Genomic DNA, 16,475 nt, shown 5'->3' with positions numbered 1-16,475 from the left:
ATTATTAGCATGTTTATAAATCAGAATAAATCCAAGGATTGAACTGGCCCAGGGGAACTCTCAGTCCACTCAAATTAGTCTCATATATCCACCTCAGAGCAATTTCATAGAAGCTTTGCCCTCACAAAGCTTCATTTGTAATCACTACGTGTTGTGTACTTCAGAAAAGTTTTATAATTGCTTGCTGTTTCGGCTGCTGAACAGTTCTAAATGTTAGATATTAAGGAACTGCTGTTTCAGTCAGTGAGCAAGCTCTAAACATTAAATGTGCTTCATGAGAAGTTTTTTTCTCAGCCATTACACATCTCTGAAGGCATATTTTTTTCAAGTGGATGCTTTCCCAGCTGTTGATATCTTTCCATTTCTTCCATATGAAGAGGGAAGGAGGAAACTGGTGGCAGAGTGGCACTGTATAGAGTTTTTATTGCTATGAAAGCGAGATGAGTACGTTCCATACAAATGCCTGCATTGAAATACATAATTGCTGGTCATTCTGAGAAAGTACCAATAAAATTTTTCTCTTGTACTGTGTGTATTCTTGGCTTCTGGCATGTATCTTAGAGGATAAATATTTTAGCAACGTTTTAAAGACATCTCAGTCGGGGAAATTTTCCTGACATTTTCTTTCTTACGACAGCTCTGATGTGTGCACAAATTTATTCCCTATTTAACATAAATGAAAGCACTGAGATAGTCAATCACATGTAAAAACTTTTCCTCTGTCAGTTACTAAGCACCAGATCTAGAAATGGAGGAAATAATGGCCTTTCAGGTGTCATTAATCTCAGGCATAATGATGTCTTTTAGAGCTAAATGAATGCTGTAGCTCAGGTGATTCAGGTATCTTTGCATGTTATCATGCTTTCAAATAAATTACAAAGTTCAATCCAGTACGTGTTCATTTTGGGATGCTCCAGAACTGTGCAAACTGCAGTTATTACAGCTATCATGTATTTACAAACTATACGATTTATTTAGTAGGAACTCTTCAACTGGGAATAGATTGGTCTTGACTTATGAGTTGCTAAACCCATCCTCTAATCCATTGCTACAAAAAATCACTCTTTAAATGCATGAAAGAACCATGCCACTATTGGAGAAGTGTTACAATGCAAGAAAACAGCAAAAGGAAATAAATTACAAGCATTAGGCAGCATTAGGACTTTTCAGAGGAAGCCACAGAAATAAATACCCATGATCATAATAATAATTATCAGGGGAACACCTTTACTTACAAAATAATCATGCAAATTATAACACAAAATATGTCTTAAGTAATTAAAAATGGTGATTTCTGCTGGTAAAAAGAAAATCTAGTACTTGATAATGTAAATGCTTTGTACGTGATCCCTTCGTTATGGGTTATCTTTGTGTATTTTGATGGTACATTAAAAAAAAAAAAAATCAGAGGAAAAGCTGTTATTTGGTGAATGCATCCAAAGGTGTGATGAAGCTGTGAGCTACTGAAGTTAGAATGATGCCCTTCCTTCTCTTCATTTTATAATTGTTACAGCACAGGACTTGGTAGAAGTAACACTGTTAAATATTAGAACTTCCTATGATGTGAAAAGATGCCTGGAAAGTACCAGAAAAGTGCATGTTTCTTTTCTGGTGCATCTAATTATTTTTTTAAATTATTATACTAGCAGATAGTCCAGTAAATTTCTTTCATATATTCTTTTCAATTCTAATGTAGTTAAAGAAATTTGACGGAAAGAATTTCAGCCTATTTCCTATTTATTATTCAAATAGTTAAATGTCTCCTGATTTAAGGTGTTCTTTACCACTCATAGCTTTGCTCTTTCTACTTGGTTTCAGTTGTACGGGCTTTATATTTCCAGAACATACCTCTAACCTTACAATAATTTCCTCATTTTGCCATTAAACCATGTTATTTTTTTTAATGGCTTCTATGCTGTGTATATCAGCTTCAATAATGCTGAGGATTTATACGATTTTGATGTTAGACATATTCAAGTAAGCTTGTTTCTTTTTGCCTAGGCTAATTCTGGTCTCTCTTATCATAAATTATACTGGGCTTAAATTTGTCTGATCAGGGTCAAATCTGTCTTGTAGTAAGGTTGAATTATTCTTGCAAAAATCATAAGAAGTGTGTAATGGGCTAAGTATATTTTGCTTTCTTTAGACACAAAGTCAGGAGTTTTATCCCTCTACGTGGTATTCACAGTAAGAGCACCTGAACCATTTTGAACAATTCCAGTTTGTATGTTCTGAAGAAGTCGTAGGTTGGAAAAGGCCCTGTTTTATATCTGCATTTAAATAGCTGCATTCTCCAGTAGCTAATATGATTCACTTCATTTGCCTTCTTCAGCAAATGTAATAGCTCTTTCCTTTCCCTGTTTTCCTCTTTCAGAAGTAACAGTCTATTCAATGAGGTTGTGCAGATGGACTTTGAAATAGCCAGTTTTAGCAGCCTGTCTGGAACGCAGCCCATCACCTGGCAGGTGGAATACCCTCGGAAGGGGACAACAGACATAACCTTGTCTGAAATCTTCATCTGCCAAAAGGATCTTGTTGGAATTGTTCCACTGGCGATGGTAAGAAACTGTTTCAGCATGTTGCTCCATCTGATCTCTCTGTAGTCTGAGAAAACGCATACCAGGCCTCAGACAGATTTGCAAAGGAATGCTTTCTGCCCTGCCTCCTGTTACAGAACTTTATAGGAATACTTGCTAAAATCATACTCACCTTTAGTTGCCTGTATGTCGCACAGTTTAAAAGCACAGAAGAAATCTCTCAGCCTTTAAATCTTGAATTTCTGTAATGATCAGTTCTCTCCACGCTACCAGCTGGCAACACAGAGCCAGGTAGATTTACCCTCCCGTTTCTTATTTTGCTGTTACATGGTTTGAACTTGCAAGGTGCCTTGAACGCCTTTTGCTGAAGAATGAGTTGCTCGGTCCTTAGTAGGCTGCAGCTGATAATAATTTTGCTAGCTGTTTCCCTGGTGGTTTCAGAGCCTGCTATTTCAGAGAAGAAACAGAAAATAATAAACCCTCAATAACGTATTTAAGGAAAATTCTATACTAGCATAGTATAGAGTTACATGTGAAGAATTGCCTTGGGTTAAAATCTATTTGCCCTGCCCTGTAGCATGCTTTTGTGGCCTACTTACCTCCCAGTGACATCATAACTGTTGCCAGTCTTTACAAGGCTCACAAATGTGATTTGTGAAAGCAGGTGTTTCCTTCCCTTCCTCTGGCTCAATGGAGATGAAATTACTTCTGCAAAGCAATGCTAGAACTGTGGAAGCACTGAGATCTAGCAGTTAGGAACCACTCCTTCATATGAACAACCTGGGATTACACTTCTGCTCCAAATCAAGAACCTATGTCTCTAGTGCACTATTTTTGAGCAAACACTTTATCTTCAGTGGGGTATAGGTGCATGCAGAGGTAGCTCTGAGCATCTTTTTTAGAAGTCCCAGACCTCAGGAAGCACAACACTGACAGATATCTAGAGCAGGATAGAGTGTCAGTTAAACAGAGGAACAATCAGTGTCAGAGATCAGGCTATAGAAGAAGAGTTAGACATATCCACCCCATTTGTGAGTTTTGCCTCTCGTGCACATTCTTCACCTTCGAGCTGAAATTCTGGCAGTCTTTGAGTAATATTCTATGGTTTGCAGGAGATAATAAGATGAGTACTATTTCCTGGAAGTCCTAATCTTCAATATATGCCTCCCCTTTGAAGAGTGAAACTGCTGCTCATAACAAATGAGGTCATGCCCAGCAATTTCCTGATCCAAAGTATGTTAAGTCAGCAGAAAGCCTGTGCAGCATTCCGGATCTGGGAGGGAAATAATTGTCCTCATTATCTGTGGAGCTAAGTGTATTTGAGTGTCTGTCTTGTAAAGACTTAAGAATATATGTAAGGATGTTTATTCTGGTCAGGTTTTATTTTGCAGTAGGTGCCTTGTGTATCTTTCAGTACCAAATGATAGGCATCTGTCTGCTGGCAGACTTAACATCTCCTTCTTTTTTTTTTCTTTTTATTTTTTTTTGAAAGAATTTACCAGCTTCTTTTCCATCTTTCCCACACCTGAGGGAAGCAAGATTTTTTTCATATCTCATGGCAGGATCTAATGCCTTCGCTCTTGCATAGAAGATTCAAGCTTTATGCCCAGACTTGTGGCTATTCTAGATTAAAATTTCTGCATTTACAAAGGTTCTTCAAAGAACTAAAGGTTTGAACTAATTAATTTCGTGGTGTATAAATCATATAAAGTGAGATCCCTTATTCCCAGCAGATGTACTGTGGGCTTTCCAAAGGGTTCAAGCAATGAAATCATTAAACCGTTCTCTTTGCAAAGCTTTCTTGTGTTTATTTATCTCATTTCTGTACCTTGTGATAACACTTGGCAGGAGCCAAAATATACTGTGTTAATAGAATCCAGTTGGATGGGATAGCAATGCAAAATTGGCTTTGCTAGCAGGATATTAGTAGATAAAGGGAATTTTCACAGTTTTCTGTTAGCTAAGACTGCAGATCCAGCCAGAGTGCTTTCTTCATTTAGGCATTAATCGCTGGCTGAGCTGATTACCTGGCAATGCTCCTGTTCAGAAACAAGAGCCACACTGAAAAGGGAGAGGGGGATACTGTATCTACTGAGAAGTCAGACCTTGCTCTTTATCTCCAGTGCACACTGTAAAGCCACAGCATGTTATTGTGTACAGAAATTAGATCGCAGTGTTTATCAGCAAGTGTGTTTCATAAATCCTCTAGAGAGTAAAGAAGATTATATTGATTTAAGCATGGAGTGTTCTTACAGCAAAACTGCTGACATCAAAAATAAAATCTGTTGTTCAGAGTTTTTAAAGTTGGCCAAAAAAAAATTAAAACATGAAAGAGACAGAGAGAAGGAGGTGGTCGAGAAGGAAGGGGAGGAGCTGCCTAATGGCATTGTACTGGATTAGAATGTGGGATTCCCAAGATCTGATTGAGTCCACACCACTGGTCTGATGGGTGTCCTTGTCAGTGCTCCGGAGATGAAAGCAGCAAACCTTTGAGTGGTTTGTGAGTCACATAACAGTTGTCTTTGACTCACGAAGTAAAACATCTCTCATGTGAGCCATTTTGAATGCTAAAACTTATGAAGCATGAGAGGCCTTGTATCCTCTACTGGCCAGTGCTTGATTATGGTACAAAAAGAAGTAAGATGAAGAAAAAGTGTGCCTTCTAAAGATTAGCGTATTGCTGCTTCAGTATTTTGGATTGAAAGAGATTAATGAAAAGACATTGTCAGTAAGAACTGAATCTGAAATTTTAAAAGAGCCTTACAGAGCTTGGATCAGTAGAGCAAGTTGTAGGACACAGCTGCTGAAAAATCAGTGGAAATTCGTCATACGGTCAAAAGAGGGTTTTAGTAGGATTCAGATTCTGTGTGCTTAAGTACGCTGCTAAATAGTGTATATGTTTAAGAAGCAGCAGCACAGAGACACTATTACAGTGAACCCAACAGTGAAAAAAAAAATGAGAAAGAGAAGTTGAGAATGAGTTAAAGAACTTCTTTCCCAGAAAAAAAATGAGATGCAAGTTAGAAGTAAGTATATTTTTTCCTAAGCTCAGAAGTTGATCAGTCTGAGTAATTTTGGAGGACATTTTACCCTTCAAGTTATTAGAGAGAAAAATGAGGCAGAAAAGTTAGGAAAATGTAATTCTAACAGGTTCTGTTGCTTTCGAACTCTCACATATGATGATTTTTTTAGGTATGTATTGTGGGGTATACACATGTTGTTCTTTGACAAAATCTTAAGCATGGCACTTGGTGTAACCATCCATCCCCTGTACCTTTCTTGCAGGCTGCTTGATGTGCTCATCAAAGGATGAGATTAAATGTATATGCTATATTTCCATCATTGAGTAGCAATGATTAACAGAGGCAAGATTTATAAAGAGGTAATGTTATTTATTAAACCAGCTGATACAGATGGAGAAAGATAGTTGCTATTTCAGGCACACAATCTCTCCTTCTGATCTCTTGCCTCACTTACCCAAATCACAACAGCTGCAAAATACTACAGCTACAGAAACCCAGGGATGTAAAATTCAACAATTAGAAGAATTAAATAAGAAAATGAAAAGATTTCTTAAAGTCAAACTGAGGATAGAACCCACTGTTTCTGACAAGAAAAATCTACCCCAAAGATTTAACCTTCCATTAGAGAAAATCTACTGAGTTGTGTCTTATTCAAGCATTTCTGATTTTATGTTACTTGTAGCAGGATCAATTAGAAAAGTGCTTTCATAGGAGCTTAATTAATTATTTGCTAAGCTGATTTTGAAAACCTTTTCAATTAATCACAAGTAACCTCAGAGCTTACCATTAAAGTATACAGGGTTGCTTAATTTACTTCCCCTATTTTCCTCAGATTTCCATCCTCTCATGTGGAAATGCAGCCAACTGCATTGATTTTGCCACTCGATTAGATTAAAAAACAAAACCAAAATTGTTCACATTTGTAGCATGCACGCACACATGAATCTCAGCTAAGCCTATATATTTGTGTTCAACACAAATTGTGTTAGGAATTCTAGCAAGAGATTTCATGCTTTAACTGGGTAATACATATTTCAGTACCACTAAATTGTGCTTTGGGATAGAACAGGTAAGAGGAGATGGTTGTTTGAGTTTGCACTACTTATCATTAGGCAGCACAGTTTCACGCATTCTTTTTGCTCTATAGTCAGCTATTTCATTAGGAAGTGTTTGGTTTTCAGGTGCCTTTCTTTACATTTAGAAGTCAATGTAATGCTGATTTTGCTGCAGAAGTGATTGGACATTTAAGATGAAGAGCTGTGACTCAGTTGAAAATGCCATTTTACATTTTTATGCATGCCTCTTAGTTTGCTTTCCATTACAACACGATTGAAAATTTAGCTCCCAAAACTTTGGTTGCTTTATGTATACCATTCTTTATGACAAAGACTTTTTGAGGTATTTCATTGCAACAAAGGGAAACTTAAGTCCCTGTACACGCTTTTAAAATAAAGCCCTAAATAAAGTTCTCATCCTTGCACCGTCTGTGATCTCACTGTCAAGCTGCATTGTTTCAAGGTCACAGAAGTGCAGAATTCTCACTCCCATTTGTCTTTGAGACTTGAACAAAGCAGGAGGCAACAGGCTCACTGTGAGGAGGCTGTCCAAACACATCCATTTTCCACTTTGCTTATCACAAACAAACTAACTGATAACCTGCATGCTAAACTTCCCAGCTGACAGGCATTGTATCAGATAATGAAATCATGAATCACATCAAATAAATAATGTAAGTTGAAACAAACTTATTTGGTTTTTAAAACCTATCCCATTATTGTTAGTAATACTAACAACTAAAATGAACTGTAGAGCCCTAATTAATATCATGAAGTAAAAGATTTTATGGTTTAGTTACAGGAGTGTGCTCTGTGTGGACTTAAAATCTTCTGATGCCCAGGTCACTTATTTGCCTACAGTTTTTATCATGGTGGGTTAGTTGTTTCTTTTAGATTTACAGTGGATATATAATTTCAGCAAAGTTTGTCATTGCTCTACATTTAGACCAGACAAACTCAGGATTCTGCTTACAAATTGGCCATGTCATAGTGCATTGAGCTAAGACTAGCAATGCATATTGATTAATCTTATCTGCAAAGAATGGGCTCTTTTTTGTCTACCCAAAACAAAAGTGAAAAAATGGTGACCTGTTGTCTATCGATCCTAACTTGATCAGAAAAGGCAAACAAAGGACTCAGAATGGCTCAATTTAACAATCTCTCTTAAAGTCCCAGTCATCATTTCCATAACCACTGCACTTTTGATTCTAGCTTCTGTTTTTCTTTTGTTTCCTATAGTCACATTCAGTCCTGCCTTTGCAGGAAATGGCGATGGATCAATAAGGCTATCTCAGCTGGCTGGAATTAATTTTTTCACTGGATCGACTTGTAAGTCATTTTCTGTGCAGCACAAAACGGCATATATAATTTCTTCCTTCAGCATCTCTCATATCTGACAATGCTGTTGAATAGATTACTTTGGAATTTTTAAACAGCTGAGGAGGGCGAGCTAGCTACCTGATCTTTACAACATAGAGAAATTTTGGTTTTCTTTGGCAATATCCCTGTTTGTAGTAGAGAGATATCAATCTAGATGTGCTTCTCAGTCTCAGAAAAGGGGGAAATCCTGTGAACCAAATAAAAGTTTGCAGAACAGACAGAATGTGCAGTGAGACAGCTGGCAACTCAATGGGGCTTGTGGTTTTATGGCAACACCTGAACAGGGACTTCTCCTAGCACTATGTGTTGCACAGATGGATGACTGACATGTCAGAATCCTCTCTAGAAAATTCTCAGTCCACAAGCTAAGCTGATAAAATTCAGCTTCAAGGGCGGATGAAACTGAAGGTGAAAAGAGGTACTCCGTGAGGTACTGGACTTTGGATCATGTTTTCATCCTAACACAGTGAAAGATATTCTGGATCCCTCTACCAGTCTGTGCTTGCTGCCAGAAGTCTTCTGGTCGTGGTCCCTTTCTTCTGACAGCATGGCACAGTGCAGGGCTGTGTAGACATGGCCAGGTGCTTCTAAGCTGCATCTCAGCACTGAGAGCTAGCAAAATCCTTTTTCTGCTGCAGATTATTTGGTATTGGTTCATGGCACTGGATTGTGTGACTTGTCAAGTCTGGAGATGCTTCGGTTCATGTGATTTTTTTGGGCTAGATTTGGGGGCTGCTGCAGGTATTGGCTCAGGTTTATGGTACATCTCCATCAGAAGAAGATATCTGAGGTAACAATTTATATTTGAAATGACACTGATTAAAATTTTGATTGTTTGACATAATCACAAAGGGAGTTTCACAGCTGCCATGAAAATGTGAGCAGAAACCATGCAGACATAGTAATGAGCCGGCAGAAATTGAGTTCTGGACCCAGATGAGTGCTTGAGAAGGACATTGCAGGGCTGTGTGTTTTGATGCTGTATCTGCTAAGGACTGTATTCACCATATGTGTCCTCTACTGCTGCCTTCAGTGCCAGATCAGACGGAGAGAAGACAAGCACTTCTCAGCAGGGACAGGAGGCTGCTTTAAGATGCTGACATTCTGCCCGGTTTTGCAGCTGAAACAACTGGAATTTAAAGGCAGAGAAATTACTGACCTGTAAGATTGAAATGTGAGTTAGGTGATTTGGCCAGAGTTCACCCATAACGAATGATAGGAGGCAAATGCTGGGCCTCATTCTGATTCTCCTGCTCCACTGCACTTTGGCTGTGGAGGACTTGGAAGAAAAGGAAAGGGAGAAAGAAGAGCAGAGAATATTTCAGAGTTCCTTCATGAGCTGCTGGAAGGGAAGGCTTGATTGCTAGATAATGCTTTCTCCTGTGAAAGTTGATGTATTGGTTTTTGTCTAAACTAATGCTCTTTCATTAGCTTTAGCTATCAGTCAATTGTCTTAACTGATAAATGCAAGTCCATACACTGCCCACATTTATTCCAGATGACAAATATTTGTGGTTTACCCTAGGGAGTAAAACAGCCTCCACCTTCTCATGCTGTCACTTGAAAGTGATGCTAGGCGGAGTGGTGACAGTCAGAGCAGACCAGGTTTATTTGCAAACACAGCAGGTACTCAGCCAACATAACCATTAAGTAGGTTAGCTGTGACCCATATGGAAAAACAAGAACAATTTCTCTTAATTGGCAACTTCTTAATTTTGGTTTTGATCTATAATGACAGTTTTAAAGTTTCTGGGGAATACTAAATTCTTCACTGTAATGCTCACCTAGCAGAATTATGAATTGTTTAGGCTGGACCCTAATTAATGAGGTCCTGAGGTGCTCTAGCTTGGACAGTGAGAGTAACTAGGCAACAAGGAGACTTTACTATAATGTAAGGTAATGAGTGAGTATAGGAAAAAAAAACAAAAAAAACAACAAAAAACAGGACTTTCATAAGCCTCAGTGTTATAATGAGCTACCCCAAGGATTAAAATACCCAGCAACTTTTCACCTTCGGTTTGTTATTAGATGCACGTTTGCCTTACCCTGCTTTCAGTTTACACTTCATTATCCTGCCATACTCTCAACACTGAGGATGTTTGTCGTGGAAGTCATTAGGAATCTGTTCTTTGAACTATGTTGTTGTGCCTGAGGGGAATAAAAAAAGTAAAACCTAGGACAGAGTTCAGTACTGTCCTGGTGAGAAGGCTAGCCCTGTGCTTCTGGCTTTTCTCTTTGCTTTGCGCAGCAGCTGCCATGAAGACATGGGGAGCAGCAGTGGTGGCAGGGTTTGATCTGTGTATAATCAAAATCGAATCAAAAGGTACCAACACAGCACCAAAGTCTGGGCTGCTGATAGTACTCTGCTAAGCTAGAGGAGCAGCACGCAAAGGTCCTTCTCCAAAGCCAAAGCACTCCAGATTGACACACTTATGCTACATGACTATGAGTTAGCAGACCAAAACTTCATACACATTATCAGAGGCCCCATTGCTGTAAATCAGCACAGTGAATCTATCAAGACTTTTTTTTCCATCAGAAACAAGTTGTGCATAATATTTGAAGCACCAGCATGGTACTGTGAGTGTCAGCACATCAGCACACTGAATTTCAGGAAACAAATGAGAAACAAAAGTAACACTGGCATTAATTTTAATCAAGTCCTTGTCATCTGATCTGTCCTCTGTATTTTTTTCTTTATCAACGCTGATTGTCTTTCCACAAGATTTGTTACCTCACAGGACAATAATATGGCTGTAATGAAGTAATTTATTGCTGCAATTTAGTTTTGGAAATCCTCTATTGTTGAAAAATAGGAACAGTGCAGTTTTATTAATTACAGTAGTTGAGTATTGAATGCTGACTGTCACTATCAGGATTAGGGAATACATTCTAAATTGCTCTACAAGGCCCTGTAGGACAAGATCTATACAAGTTTTGGAGAATGTGAAATGAGTATTTTGATTAAGCTAAGTGAGTGTGAAAAAAAGGTAGTTGGGGACTTTGAGAGAAAGGAGAAAGAGAAACAGAAACTTGTAAATTCAGTGTTAAAAAACACACCAGTATGTTAATCCACCATGTCAATATTTTGTTTACATGCAATATGGCTTTGCAGCATAGTCTCTCCTGCCCTCAGCCAGCATTTGCCCATTTAATTATACTCTGGTACCCCCTAGCTACTTCTGACAGTCTAAACCTTCAGGTTCATTATGAAGTTTTCCTCTCAGGATGCCATTTCAGAGAGAACTAGTTGATCTTCTTTTTTTTCTTTTTTTCCTTTAATGTGGAAATATTTTACCTAGGCGTAACATTTCTATTTCCATTTGCATAAACCAGATTTTACCAGGATGCAGGTAGGGAAAGTGCATGTGGACAAAATCACCTTGTCTGGTTTAAAGGTGAATTGTCTCCCTTTTTGTGTTCTAAAACATTGCACAATTGAATGAAATCCAAAAGGTCTGCTATAACCTCTTAGTGATCTTGAATTCTCATTCTGGAGAGCCAACAGAAGGTAGAAGGCCTCCTGTGGCATGTATTATGTCATCAGCAGAAACCAAACCGATCAGTCTAAGACCTGGATGTACTTTGGAGTCATCTCGTATAGGATCCTACATGCCTGTGTGCCAACAGCAAGAAGCTTCATAGGGCTTGAAGCTTCGATTGAGCCTGCAGAAAACACTGTGTTTTAGATTCTGGATCTGGGACAAAATGTCAATTGCAAGCATTGAAAAGTGGTGACTAACAGAGGAGCTGCCAGCTGGCACCACATGTCCCATGGCATATGTTTTAAGAATGCCTGGAAGCTTCAGGAGTGAGCTTGGTGTGGAAATAAATAAGTCATTTGAGACTCAGTAATTCCTCCTCACTGCTCTTACCTCATTCAAATTACAGACTACTCATTAAGCACTGGGAGACTCTGATGTGCAAAAGTAGGAGCTGTCTGATGGAGCAGGAGCCACACGTCTGGAGATCGTTTCTGTCTCTTTTGGATCTTGGCAAAACTCAGACCCCAATCCGCTCGTCTTTAAAATGGACACAGTAATTAATATTTCCTATGTCACAATGTAGATATTTGGCTTTCAGGATCATTTCATACTGCAAATTCTTTAAAAGTGGAAGTTGTCTGTTTAAAAATGAATTCCGGTCTTCCACACTCAGTTCTGGCAATTATGTTCTAGTCCTGAAGAGTAAAAATGGAAGCAAAGCAAGGTTTATAGATAATGTTTTTATTAGGCCATCCAATGAAGTTAGAAAAAACATACAAGCTTTCAAGCACACAAACCTTTTTTCAAATCCCTTTCAGTGTTATAAGTTGCTGTGAGATGCTCTGATAAAGATAATGGTCACTATGGTTGCTGTAGGTTACATTAACAAATGAAATACTGCTTTAAGCAAATGGATTTGATCCCTTTGTCCTTCATGTCACTGACACAAAATTGTCATAGCAGTGTCTCTCAAGGATGCTTCTTCAGCCCTGAATCTCTAGCTAGCATGATGTCTTAAAGCAACCTCTGAAGGTAAAGGACATTTTTGCTTGAATCAGGAGGAAAGAATGGGATCTGTGGTTATACACAGTCTCTAGTCCTCGCCCCTATATTCATATATGTTGTTTTTACTCCCTATGTATGGTGACAATGGTTAGACATGTGACAAGTCAATAATCTAATTTTCCTGTCTGTCATACTCTCATCTTTTTCAGTTTCTGATGCACTAAGTTTCTGACGTCCGTACAGTACCTTCTCTCATTAATGCAACAGTGCAACAGTCTTTTTTCCTGCCCTCTGTGTGCTTTGCTTATGTGGACCTGCTGTGAAGTCAGTGAGATCAATAAACTATTAGAAAAGGAAGAATAATCTATGGACAAGGATAGGGAATAATAATATTTAGAAAGATTATTTTCAGCATTTTTGTTACTACTTTCTCATAGCAGCTCTATAAGAAGCTCTACTGTGTATGGGTTACAGATTGTGCTTATCAAATATTAAAGATGTACAGCCAAAATAGGGAAGAGCAAGTAGAAATTTTCTCTAGCTGGTTTCAAAATAGATTAAATTAAAATGAAAGATTTTAGCAGATGCTGTCTGCTTCACTTCCACTGTGTTCTAAATAGAGTTCTGAAATCCCGAAACCTGAGCCAAGCGCCCATGTGCGCTCCATGGCCAAAGATTGAGGACTTTGAAGAACTTGTAGAAAATGAATACTCCCTGTCGGAGAGAGAAAGTAACTCACAAATAATCAATAACATATCAATCTACACAAATAAAACAAGTTCACAGTGCTCCATAGTGGTCATGAAAGAGAAAAGGCTGTAGGTTCCTGTAGCGTGAAGTTGGCAAATTACAAACTTAAATTGCATAAGTCGATTCAAGGAGAAGAAAAGAGGGAACAATCCAGGTGACAGCACATAGGTGTCTAATGCCATTATAGATGCTGTAGAGTCTCAGCCATCCATCCAGGACTGCCAGGTATGACACAGGCCTACAGGACACCTGTGCCCTTCTGGAAGAACATCTGGAGGCCAGGCATAATACCTACAAGCATCTAAATGACACTCTATTCTTAGGCATTGCAATCTTTCCTCAGAGCTGCAAACTGCCAAGTGAAGCTGTTGTAAAGCACATCTCTGAAAATGAGAATTTTTTGTTTGTAACTATGCGGATTTCTTTGGTGTATAGTCTAATTGACACAAAACAATTCAGTTTTACACAGAATGTACTTTCTTCGCCATTTCTTCTGCTACTGCTAAACAATACAGCACTGCACACTGAAGCCAATAAAAAGTGTACATGGGTATTTGTAAACATCAGGCCCTCACTGTGAGCCTTCTTGACTCCCAGCATTAAGAAATCACAGTGAGATTTCCATCCTTACTGCCCAGCATAATTTTAGGTACTGCTCTTCTCCGTGTCTCCACAGACTTCGCTCATGTCAGTGATAATAGTAGTTGCATTTTGACCACAGTGTACTTTTGTAATGTGTGAAGGAATAAACTCGTAACAGCAAAAGTATCACTCTGATGCATATCACCACCAAGAAGTGGAAAAGCACTTGTGTGTGTCATTCTTATTAGTGCTACAGGCAGTTATGTCAGCCGGTTTTATCTGAGGAATGGAACACCCCTACTTCAGGTTGGAGTCAGCAGGTGATGTAGAAGTGCAGGGGTCTGACTAGAGGAAAGCAAGTTGAGGGGCACTCCTTAGGGTTTACTATGAAACAATTGATGGAAAAGATCTTGGCTTTATTAAAGCCAACTGCTGATTTCGGTGGGTTAGAGTTTTAAAGCATGATGTTTGCAAAATATAGGAAACACACAAGATAGAAGTATGTTACGTATAAAATGGAAAGGATACGATGTATAAAATGAAAAATAAGTATGTGGCTCTGTTAAGACAGAATGCCTCATATTTTTTTCCGTTGTATTTATATACATATATGTGCATCTGAGGATATGGATTACTCACATATGTAATAATTCCACACGCAGTGGAATTGTGTGTGCCCATGCATGTGTCCTAATATGCTTGTACGTTTTCATTTTGCGACTACCTATTGATTACTGCAATTACAGCAATATTATTACAGATATATAGCCAACCGTATAACAGTGCCGCAGGTTTATTTGAAATGAGCATGGGAAGAATTTCAAACTGTTAATGAAAATTGCCTTTTTACTACTGGCTGTATTCCCATGGTAGTCACACAGTTTGGAGACGTCACCAGAGCTGTGTTGGTTCTGCTTAATGATGAAGCAAACTCAATTTATCAGGGGGTCCTTTTCCAAATAACTCAAACTCATGAAAAAGGAAAGCAAATGACTGACATGTCTTGAGCCTGGGAAATGCCTTAAATTGACAATTTTCACATATTAGTCCTTTTGCAACAAAAGAGAACTGTAAGCCATGAAATGATTTCAGCAAGAAGATATTATGTAGCTCCATCCATGGCTGCTTAAGCATCCATGAACCATTCCATTATAGGATCACCAGGTGGCTATTGCTTTTCTCTCCCATTCAGGCTTTACCAATATTCCCACTCCCATCTGTGATAAGCTTAATAGGACCATTCAGCAATAGAGAAAAGCACGAGAGGTATTCATCATAGCTGCAGGCTTTCTCAGACAATTATTCCTTAGAAGTTTGAGTAAATGAAAAACCACTTCTGAGATTATAAGGAACAGAACATGTTGCAGGTTCTGAGGCCATTTATTGATGTAGCTTTTGGAATCAGTAGTAAATATTTATCCTTCCCTGGGAATGCTGTAAGTAGCTAGTCACTGAGCTACTGCTTTTGATATGTTTGTCATCACTCTTTTCCAAACATTTGCCTTCTCTACTAAGAGTGCTCATTAGAAGTAATTATATGTGTGGATACGAACTGTGGTTGTTGTCACCTGTCTATCATAAATGACACATATATAGTTTTTGCAGTATATAAATGTTTAAAAACATGAATTTTTGGAGGAATTTAGGACAGTTGATTGCTTATATACATGAGGTTTACATGTGTTCAGAAGTAACTGTAAGCTTGCTTATATCTGTAAGTGGCAGTGCTCCGAAACAAGAAGGGCAAAGTCTCTCAGTTATATTGGTCTCCAGATAAGGGTTTTTTACCTGTCTCTTCACATCTTTTCATCTCTTTACATTCTTTAAACTCAGAGTGAGCAGTAATGATGCTGAAGTAGGAATATCTCAGGTAATCACAAACATTTCAACCCATTACTACAGATTTTTCTCTCTACATGATATGATTCTATGTAAGTTCTTTCTGAGTCAGTTTAACAAATTACTGCAAGTAAGGAATGAAAATACAAGGAGGATGAGGCAGGTTCTTTCTTGTCTAACAGATATGCATCTTTTTAAAAATCAGGATTTTTTTTTTGTTCTTCATTTATGCCTAAACAAAGATAAATAGAAAGTGGACTTCTGCTCCCTATCTTTTTTCAGTCACCTATATGTCCTTATTCTACATTTTGGTTATAGAAAGATGAAATGTGTACTTCTGCTTACTGTCTCCTGCCATTATTATCCTTATGTCCTTAATCTGTGTTTTGAGTGGTTCCAGAATTGTTGCCTTTGAAATCATTTTCACTTACAGACTCTTCTTCCACACAGCAGAAAATACCATCTTTCTTTGAAAATATATACCAGCCACTGAATCCTAACGTACTCGTTGTGGATAACAGGAACTAGAGACAGCTTTAGCAAAATACTTGTCTTTCTAGTGAGTTATACCTCATTGAATTCAGTGTCACAGCTCCTACAAAGCAGAGTCCCCCAGCCAGAGGCTCAATCACTGTTGATACACATTGATTATGATAGACACTTAGAAAAGACAAACTATGCACATTTACAGCTTTTGAGACAGTAAAGGAAGACACAGTCAAGCATGAAAATGTTCTGTGGATTGAATTTCATGCCATTAATTTGCATTTCCCTTCACCTAAGGGGTCAGATTATCTAATGAGATCATCTTGTCAGAAT

This window comes from Meleagris gallopavo, chromosome 17 (genome assembly GCF_000146605.3).
Source record: "Meleagris gallopavo isolate NT-WF06-2002-E0010 breed Aviagen turkey brand Nicholas breeding stock chromosome 17, Turkey_5.1, whole genome shotgun sequence".
Taxonomy (NCBI): domain Eukaryota; kingdom Metazoa; phylum Chordata; class Aves; order Galliformes; family Phasianidae; genus Meleagris; species Meleagris gallopavo.
The sequence above is the reverse complement of the archived record's forward strand: the minus strand, read 5'-3'. Positions refer to the sequence as shown.